Raw genomic sequence first — 7,378 nt, forward strand, 5'->3', positions numbered from 1 at the left:
GGGGAGGGGGAGGAGATGAGGGGAGAGGAACGGAGGAGAAGGGAAAGGAGAGGTGAGGGGAGAGGAAGGGAGGGGAGGAGATGGGGGAGGTGAGGAGATGAGGGGAGGAGAAGAAAGGAGAAGAAGGGAGGGGAGGAGATGAGGGGAGAGGAGAGGACAGGAGAGGAAGGGAAGGGAAAGGAGAGGAGATGAAGGGAGGTGAGAGGACAGGAGATAAGAAGGTGGGGGATATTTAGTTTCGTCACATCTGTACTTCAGAGTATCATCAGTGACAACAAATGTAGAATCCTGACACTGTTTTTTTCCAAGCAAATATTCAAAATGTGTGTTGAGAGAAATCATATCTATTTTCCAATAACACATTTATTGTACTGCAATTCAAGTAAGCCTAATGACTATAATATACATTTGGTCATTCTCCACCAGGCTATCAATGTGAAGCTCAACCATTGACTCCAACAACCAATCAATTCACTTCTAACTGTACCTGAGGGGTTCTAGAAGACAACCGCATTGCCATGGAAACGCCCCCGGATTCCAAGCGGAGGACGGTGGTCGCACAGATGGAGTCGCCCCGCGCAGGAGGTGTGGCTATGCTTGTTGACGTCCTCGGCAACACAGAACCCAACACCAACCGGGGGGTGGAGCCTAAACTCAATCTCCAACTGTCGCCAGGTGAGGCCTCCCCCCATGTCGCCGCGGATACCAGGAAGTTGAATGGAGGACTTGGTAGTGGCACCTCCCCTTCCTGTCTGAGGGCTGATTGCACGGGAAAGGAGGGATCATCGCAGAGTAAAGGAGGGAGTATAGATGTGAGCGGAGGAGGGAGAGGAGGAGGGGTATTAAAACCACTAACAACGCCTGAGAGAGAGGAAGCTAAGAAAAGCAGGATCCCTATGGCTCTCCCCCTGAAGACGGACACACACACGCACACACACTCCTCACACACCACACACACCATACACACGACCACTACTAGCAGCGACCGAAGGCTGAGGTCTCCCAACATCAAACACACCACGAGCCCTAAAACACACACACACCGAACAGAACACACCTGGGATGCCAGCTCCAAAGTAGAACACTCCAGAACCCATCACTTGTCTGCGGTGAGCTCCAAGCCCTCGGCTTCCAGAACCATGCAGGGTTCTAAGGATAATCAGAAGGGTTATAGTTCTAAAGGTCCTGCTCCACCACCCGCCCCTCTGGCCACCTCAAGCCCCAAATGTAGAACCACCGTTGACGTGATGCTCACATCAACCACCTCTGACATCATCACAGGGGACGAGCTTCGGACTCTGACCTGTCGATGGGATCACTAGGGGTCAAGGGCAACACACCCCATAATTCTCCATTCCTGACCCTGACCCCTTTGCCACGGCAACGGACAACACAGAGACGACTCTAGAAAACGCAGCTCGCCAATTGGAATCCAAAATGGCCGCCAAAGTCTCAGAGGGGTCGTCGACGGGGACGATGACATCACAGAGAGTCACCTGTCTGTCAGGAGGGGGAATGTCCGCAGGACCTACGCTATCCCAGAAGGCCATGCAGCAGAGTGACACGGCGGCAACGTGCGAGGCCCTGGAGAGGGACGTCCATCCCCCAGAGTATCGCCGGGATGACGATTGCGCAGGCCGGTTGCTGTGGGAGACCAAACCACCTGGAGTCCCGCTGGGAGACCCGAGTCACATGGGAGATAGAAATGTCATCGCCGTCACCGGCGGCAACAACAATGAAGCGTCGTCAAGGGCAACGGAGAAGGGGAAGAAAGAAATGGGAAGAAAGGAGGAGAAGGATAAACACCAGCCTCCAGGGACCTGGAGCTCCAGAGTGCGTAAAGAGGCCGGCACCATGACTAACCCCAGCGAGGTGATGCGTTCCTGGGGTGAGGCCCGGAGGGAGGTGGGGTTCAGGCTGTAGTGGAGGTGTGTGACCGCTCCGCCACTACCAGCCCCCGCCTGCTCACCCTGTCACTACGCACTCACCGTGGCAACGCAGGGAAACAGGAAGGGGTTGCTAGTGATGGACAGAGAGACACAGACTCACATTCCAATGGGCTGACAGCTGGGGTTCAGAGGGGGAGTATCCTTGTCTGTGACCTCTGCATGGACCAGCAGGTCAGAGGTCAGGGGTTAAATGGAGAACTGGGGCCTTTGATTGGTTTACAGAGCTGTCAGTCAAGGTTGGTCACACCGCAGAACCAGGAGGCGGGACTGAATGCAGTAGCCCCGCCCCTGTGCTGCATTCCTATTGGCCTAGCCCCATTCCAACACATCTGTCAGATAGATATCGAGCTCTGCAGCCAATCAGAGCACCCGAGCAGTAAAGATAAGCTGCCGACCACCAATGAGGAGCTGCCGACCAGTGTCACCAACGACAAGCAGCAGAAACCATCTGAGACCCACAGCAAAGCTAAAACCAGACAGACAGACAATTCAGGTACCAAGACTAGCCACAAACACAGAACCCACTCCTCTCCTTCCCACTCCTCCTCTTACAGGACCCACAGACGCAAACCAGGCTCAGGCAGAGACAAACAGAAACCGGGGTTGGAATGGAACCAGACTGGATCGGACCTGTTCCAGCCAGACCCAGGGAAGAGTACCACCAAACTGACTGCGGAGAATCCAGAACGAGCTGGTGACCCCGAACAGGAGAGGAAGGACTCTGGGCCGGTGCAGAACGTGGTTTGGGACGAACAAGGGATGACCTGGGAGGTGTACGGCGCGTCGGTGGATCTAGAGAGTCTGGGGTTCGCCATCCAGTCACACCTGCAGTGTAAGATCCGAGAGCACGAGAAACGCATCGGAACACTACGGAAGTCTGTCTCCCTGGAGGTTCCCTCTCCGGAGCGAAGAAGTGGAAGGAGAAGAAGAAGAAGAGGAGCGTTTTCCGGTCAATATGCCGACCGGGATGCTGCAGGAAACCTCCCGCATCGCCCGCCGGGATGTGATAGGACCTCGGAATGTTTGGAATGTTTACAGACGAAACATTCTAGAACGTTCTAAATCTAGATTGTAGATCCGTTCTAGAACATCACCCGCCAGGAAGTGAGAGAATTTTCAGGAATGTTCGTGGGCATTCCAGAATGTTCACGGATGGATATTCTAGAACAACATTATAGTCACAGGAGGTTGGTGGCCCTCTAATTGGGGGGAACGGGCTCGTGGTTACGACTGGAGCGGAGTTAGTGGAATGGTATAAAATACACCAAACACCTGGTTTCCATGGTTTCCATGTTGTTTGCTATCATTCCATTGACTCTTTCCCAGCCTCCATTATTATGATGCTCCTCCCCCTCGGCAGCCTCCATTATTATGATGCTCCTCCCCCTCGGCAGCCTCCCACTGGTTCTAATCTAGAACATCCTGGAACAGCAAACCTGTTCCTGGAATCTGATTACGAGGAGAAGAAGAAGAAGAAGAAGAACGAGGATACATTTTCTACAGTTGTATCTTGGAGTCGTTCTCAGAGATGTTCAATCCGTCAACTGTTGGTAGCACAAGGACACAACCCCCCCCAAACTATGGACAACTGTCACGCTTTGTTGTGATAACACCTATCTGCTGTTAGCCAAGACAGTAGCCACACACGAACAGCAAGGTTATGTCCCAGAAGGCACTCTGTTACACCCTATAGTGTGCTACTTTTGACCAGAGCCCATACAGGGAATAAGGGGGTGGGGGGGCATTTTGGGACACGGACCATGACCTATACTGTATCACTGTATCATTGAACGAAGAAGATGAGTTTGTAGCTAAAACGGGAAAAAGGCCATACGGTTATATGATTCTCAAGTATGTCTGAGAGTAGCTACAATACGCTGTTTATCGACATCAGCTGTTTTCACTGAGGAGAGACTCAATATATATTCATATCAGCTGTTTTCACTGAGGAGAGACTCAATATATATTCACATCAGCTGTTTTCACTGAGGAGAGACTCAATATATATTCACATCAGCTGTTTTCACTGAGGAGAGACTCAATATACATTCATATCAGCTGTTTTCACTGAGGAGAGACTCAATATATATTCACATCAGCTGTTTTCACTGAGGAGAGACTCAATATATATTCACATCAGCTGTTTTCACTGAGGAGAGACTCAATATATATTCACATCAGCTGTTTTCACTGAGGAGAGACTCAATATATATTCACATCAGCTGTTTTCACTGAGGAGATCATAGGTGGTATTTTGTATAATAGTTTAGACTAACACTAACATAAATACATTAATTGTACATTTTACTGTGACACAATGGAATACACTGTATTAGTACTGTATAGGAATGGAGCAAGAACCCTGTAGTATAGGGCTTCACGAGTGCTTGAAGCGCCACCACAGACCCGGGTTCGATCCCAGGCTGTGTCACAACCAGCCGTGACCTGGAGTCCCATAGAGCGGCGCACAATTGGCCCAGTGTCGTCTGGGTTAGAGGAGGGTTTGGCCGGTGGGGGCTCTACTTGGCTCATCGCGCTCTCGCGACTCCTCGGGCCGGGTGCCTGCAGGCTGACTTTGATCGCCAGTTGAACGGTGTGTCCTCCGACACGTTGGTGCGTCTGGCTCCCTGGGTTAAGCGGGGAGGGTGTTTAAGGAGTACGGTTTAGTGAGTCACGTTTCGGAGAACGCTCGACCATCGCCTCTCCCGAGCCCGTTGGGGATTTGCAGCGATGAGACAAGATTGCAATTGGATATCACGAAATTGGGGGAGGGGGTAAAATACAACAACAACAACAAACACTGTGGCAAGAAATAACTTTATTTATCTTATATATCTTATATATGATCACATTCCAGGACTTTAAAATAACTTTATTCATATTTTACACTATATGATCACATTCCAGGACTTCAAAGTAACTTTATTAATATGATACAGTATATGATCACATTCCAGGACTTTAAAATAACTTTATTAATATGATACAGTATATGATCACATTCCAGGACTTCGAAGTAACTTTATTAATATGATACAGTATATTGTAGCACTCCGTTTTAGCTAACTCGTAGTAGCTCTACTATTCCATTAACTTTCCCCAAGATGTCCCCAGGTGTCCAGAAATCCTGCTCGTAATAAACAGCAGTCCTGTGAGTCCTCTAACCAGGATATCTGGAACATGTGGGCAATGGGAAAGTGCGTGTCATTTCGATGGCCTATTTCCAGCCAGCTGTAATACAACAGGACAGATTGCCTCAGCATTTCAGAAGCTTTCTGCTTTTACTGTTGGTTAATATTTCATCCACTTCCTCTGTTAGAATCCCCACGCTGACACACACACACACACACACACACACACACAGAGAGCTTTTATTCTGCACTTAGAGGCCTTGCGAGGGAGGTGGGTGGAGGTTAGGAAGTTGTACTGGGGGTCGTGATGTGATCAGTGGAATGAAAAGGCGTGTCTCTTGTATCTCCCACAGGACACAGTGTCTAGTACTGGGTCATACGTTAGACTCTTGATGTAATTGCTAACAGAGTTAGCTCTGAGAGGATTTGATTGGTGTTAGCAATAAAAGGGGCAAACGTCCTACCTAGCCTATCAGAGGGCAAGGTGGGAGCTATTACCATATTGCGTACACCTGTCAAATCCACTCAGATCTCCATAAGTGAATGGGACGTAGAGTTTAGGGGTCCATTTGGGGATTGGGCCCTGTGTATTAACACTGCCATACTGATAGAGGAGGGGGCTCACCTCACCTCCTGTTTCTTTTAGGACTTTGAGAGAATATTTATTGTTCTATTTATGTACTCTATTCACTACACATGATTTGAATTTATCTGGAAAAACTAAAGTCTTTCAAAATTGGAAGAAAACCCTGTGTTTGTTCATTGTTTCATTCCGTGTGGAATACGTGCCCTACTTCTATTTAGAAAGATATATGGAAATATTCTCTCTCTCTCTCTCTCTCTCTCTCTCTCTCTCACAGAGGCTGTTTGAATTATTCACACTGTATTCAAGTAACGGTGCATGTTCGCAGGGATATTTTATTTAAAGGGAGACACAAACCAGCTGGAGAACGGGTTGATGGTGTTCCCTGATCACACACTATAGCCAGAGGAATCAGTCTATGAGGAATCAGTATAGCCAGAGGAATCAGTCTATGAGGAATCAGTATAGCCAGAGAAATCAGTCTATGAGGAATCAGTATAGCCAGAGGAATCAGTCTATGAGGAATCAGTATAGCCAGAGAAATCAGTCTATGAGGAATCAGTATAGCCAGAGGAATCAGTCTATGAGGAATCAGTATAGCCAGAGGAATCAGTCTATGAGGAATCAGTATAGCCAGAGGAATCAGTCTATGAGGAATCAGTATAGCCAGAGGAATCAGTCTATGAGGAATCAGTATAGCCAGAGGAATCAGTCTATGAGGAATCAGTATAGCCAGAGGAATCATCTCATACCTTCATTCCATGGACATGCTGGTGTGTGAACAGCTCTACTGATAAGAGGATGTGTCTCCCTCTAGTGGACAGAGACAGATATCAAATATACAGGGGGCACCTGTACCAAGTCAGTGTGTAGGTGGGGGCGAAGTGTCTATGCATAGGTAACAAACAGACAGCGAGTAGCAGCAGTGTACAAAGGGGGGGGAGTGATACTGTTCTCATTTTAATTCTCACAGAGACAGACAGTGCTACAGTTAAAGGGTTAACACACCAGAGGAGGCTGGTGGGAGGAGCCGTAGGAGGACGGGCTCATTGTAATGGCTGGAATGGAATTAATGGAACAGAGTCACACACGTTTCCATAGGTTTTATGTTTGATACCGTTCTGCCTTCCATTCCGTTCCATTCCGTTCCATTCCGTTCCATTCCGTTCCGTTCCATTCCATTCCGTTCCGTTCCATTCCATTCCGTTCCGCTCCATTCCATTCCGTTCCATTCCGTTCCATTCGTTCCGTTCCATTCCGTTCCATTCCGTTCCATTCCGTTCCGTTCCATTCCGTTCCATTCCATTCCGTTCCATTCTGTTCCATTCCGTTCCATTCCGTTTCATTCCATTCCGTTCCATTCTGTTCCGTTCCATTCCGTTCCATTACATTGACTCTATTAGAAAACATAGGGAAAGGTAAAGGGGGGATAACTAGTCAGTTGTACAACTGAATGCCTTCAACTGAAATGTTTTTCCCACATTTAACCCAACCCCTCCGAATCAGAGAGGTGCGGGGGCTGCATTAATCAACCTCCAAGACTTCGGCGCCGGGTGAACAGTGGGTTAACCGCCTTGTTGTTCAGGGTAACAGTGGGTTAACTGCCTTGTTCAGGGGAACAGTGGGTTAACTGCCTTGTTCAGGGGAACAGTGGGTTAACTGCCTTGTTCAGGGGAACAGTGGGTTAACTGCCTTGTTCAGGGGAACAGTGGGGT

At 48.7% G+C, this 7,378-nt stretch overlaps 1 pseudogene; it reads left to right on the forward strand.

Annotated features, from left to right (window-relative positions):
* Window positions 1-518: 518 nt before the first annotated feature.
* LOC135511232 (uncharacterized) lies at window positions 519-3,456 on the forward strand (annotated as a pseudogene).
* Window positions 3,457-7,378: the final 3,922 nt, after the last annotated feature.

This window comes from Oncorhynchus masou, chromosome 23, assembly GCF_036934945.1.
Source record: "Oncorhynchus masou masou isolate Uvic2021 chromosome 23, UVic_Omas_1.1, whole genome shotgun sequence".
NCBI lineage: Eukaryota > Metazoa > Chordata > Actinopteri > Salmoniformes > Salmonidae > Oncorhynchus > Oncorhynchus masou.